Source organism: Lycium barbarum, chromosome 4, assembly GCF_019175385.1.
Source record: "Lycium barbarum isolate Lr01 chromosome 4, ASM1917538v2, whole genome shotgun sequence".
Taxonomy (NCBI): Eukaryota; Viridiplantae; Streptophyta; class Magnoliopsida; order Solanales; family Solanaceae; genus Lycium; species Lycium barbarum.
In genome coordinates, this window is record NC_083340.1 from 30925101 (window position 1) to 30928467 (window position 3367).

Below are 3367 nucleotides of genomic sequence, written 5' to 3' on the forward strand. Positions count from 1 at the left end.
ACTCAGAGTCCTTGAAAAATAAATAAAATAAGCTATGCACCTTAAAGGGTTTAAATAATTTTATAAATTGTTCAGAACAATACTTTGCTCCTTTAAATTGGTGAAGGGTTTTTCATGACATTACAAAGTTGTTTAGAAATTAATTGGTATTTTTATGACATTTATAAGATACTTATTTGATTTAATCAAATAAAAAGGGACATTTTGTTTTAAAATAATAACCATATTTAATTGTTAAATTGTCAATAAAAATCAAAATTAGCAAATACTTTATTCCCTTTAATCCATGAAGTTTGAGTAATTCAAATAATTGATCATTTCGCCCTTTAAGCTTTAATTTTGCATAATTGCGTGATTTGTCAAAATTTATTTATAATTATGTATAAATGTTTTAAGTAGTCAATTAAGTGGTCCTTATTGCAAATTGATGTTTAAATTATTTAATTATTTTTGTTATGGCCACAATTAATTCGATCAATTCATGGTTCAAGGAAATTGGGGTCATTTTTGTAAAATTAGCCTCTTAATGGACTTGATTAAAATAACCAAAATCATTGGTTTAAATTAATCAAGGTCATTAATGCAGTTTAATTTTTAAACCTGCTAATTAGGCCAAATATGGCCATAATTGAAATAACCAACTAATTAAATTCAATTAAGGCCAAATTTGGCCATAATTGAAGTAACTATTTGGATCAGAATCCATTAGGGCCATGTTCGCAATTTTAGGCCCTTTAACACAATTTGGACTAGGATGAGACCCGACCCAAACCATTTAATAACGTCAAAGGGGTATACCTCCCCCCCCCCCCCCCCCCCCCCCCGTTAATTTCATTTCCCTTTTTCAGAAATAACTCTACTCCCACCTCGTTTCTCTCTCTCTCTCTCTCTTCCTCTTCAGTGTAACCCTAATCGCTGTCTCGTGTTTCCCTGTTCTCTCTCAACCAAAAATGGCAAAAAGATAGGGTTTAGTGGATGTGTGCAGCTTTTATATGTCTATTGTAGTGAAACATCTCGATTTCAGGATTTGTAATCCAAACACAGTAATGAATCGTATTTTTTGCTTTATTTTACTTTATTATTCTGTGATTTACACGTTTTGTTATTGTACCTTGCTTGATTTTCATTTGTTGGACTTGAAAAGGCTGGATCGAACCAAATGAGGTTCAGATCTGGCCGTTGATATGTTTGTGGAGTCATTTAAGACGTAGATTTGATTTGAAAGTTCATTTTTAGGGAAATATGTTTGTCTCACATCGATGGTTTTGAGAGTTGAATAGTTTTTTGGGTTCTATAAAACCCCAACTCTATCACACAAAGGAGGTCTTTTTGGAGAGAAAAAGTCTGAGTTTTGAAAAATTAAAAGGAAGTCTGAAAACTTCGGATTTCAAGCCTCTTTAGTAAAATTTTTTAAGACTTCACTAGTTGATGTTTTTTGTGACTTTAAAAAAATTATTTTCCTTTTGTTTTGAGTCTTTGTGGTTGAGTGTGGTCTTGGAAGCACAAGAGGGCTTTAAATTCATTTTTGACCAAGGCTGTGTTACACCCCTCATGTTTATAGTGATAGAACCTATGGTTTCCTAATCGGGTATGCCCTTGGAATAGAGACCCGAGGCCGAGTTTGGAGGTATAAAGTGTCTTACCCCGTGTATGAGGGTACCAGCAAATATTCCTGGCAATTTATAAAGTTAGAAGTTGAACGAATCGAATCGACGAGATTTGAACTGAATCAGAAAAATTTGCAGGACACCAGTCATCGTCAACGGGTCATCGACATGGTCGACGAACTGTCGATGTGCGGCGTCGACAGGGTCCCGCAGCCTTGCATCTGCAGGCGCAGGTCGACGGACCGTTGACCCGCTCGTCGAACCGGACCGCTGTAGCCTTTTTGGCTTCCAAGTATAAATAGGTGGTTCACGACCTTATTTCATATTTTCCTCCTTTCCAAATCAGAAAAACCCTAATATATTTTTTCCCAATATTTTCCATCATATTAGTGAAGATTTGACAAGACTCGGACCCCGTAATCCCGAGCTTGTGAAGAAGAAGGCTGCTTTTAGGGTTTCTTCAAGGTTGTGAAGCTTAGGGAGTTGAAGTTGAAGTGATTCTTGGGATTTTTGACCCCTCAAGGTATGTAATGATTTCTACCCTTGCATTTGAGTTTATTATCAAGAGTTTTAGTGAACTATGTAAAGAGAAGGTATTTGTAGGAGTGGTAAGTTGATGAAGGATAAGATGGTGACTTGAGGTTATTTTAAGAGATGATTGAGAATTATATATATATATATATATATATATATATATATATATATATATATATGTGTGTGTGTGTGTGTGTGTGTGTGTGTGTGTGTGTGTGTGTGTGTGTGTTGTCATCATGTTGTGGGTATTGTGGTTGATGTTGGATCGAATGAGAAGTTGAAAAGTGTATTTAAAATGATTAGTAAGCGAGGTAAATAGCCTAATTAAGCCCCATGTTATCTTAATTGTAGACTTTCAAGTTCGAGAGGTAGAAGTTGGATGATTGATTATACTTCAAGGTATGTTAAGGCCATTCTTTCCTTCTTTTGGCATGATCCTATGATATGATCCAACAAGCGAGTAAGCGAGCTTCCATATTACTCTATTCTTAGAAGCATTAGAAGTACTTCAGTCTTCGATGTTCATGTACCCCATTTATGAGTAATCCTTCTGTCCATGGGTCCAGTCTTATATAGGCAGCTCTGTGCATATAGTGTATTCATACATTACATTCATTATATATTTATATGTATTGACCCGTGACCAGAAGGCGTTATATACGCACACATATCAGGCGTTATATACGCACACATATATAGATGCATGACCATCATTGATAGGCATGAGCATGCATATTATGTGCGCACAGAGGCATTGTCAGTACACAGATTTATGCAGGTTTAGGCAGATACTAGTTTAGACAAGCATATACAGTCAGTCAATCCAGTTTATGAGTTCAGTCTTACCCATGATTCTTATGTATATATGTTGTTTTATGCCTTACATACTCGGTACATTATCCGTACTGACTCCCTGTTGCTCGGGGGGCTGCGTTCATGCCCGCAGGTACAGGGAGACAAACAGGTGGTCCAGCTCAGTAGGACCTCTAGATCTAGCAGTGGTCAGTACGCTTCATTTGATCTGGAGCTACAGTCAGTTTTGGTATGCCCCTTTTGAGATGTGTATACATAGGGGTATGACGGGGCCCTGTCCCGTCCTTTCTATAACTTTTATTCCAGTAGAGGTCTGTAGACAGTTGTATGTAGTAGTCAAACGATGTAGCCTTGTCGGCTTCTATTCTTTTGTGTACAGTATATGTAGCAGCCTAGCTGGCTTGCACTGTTCT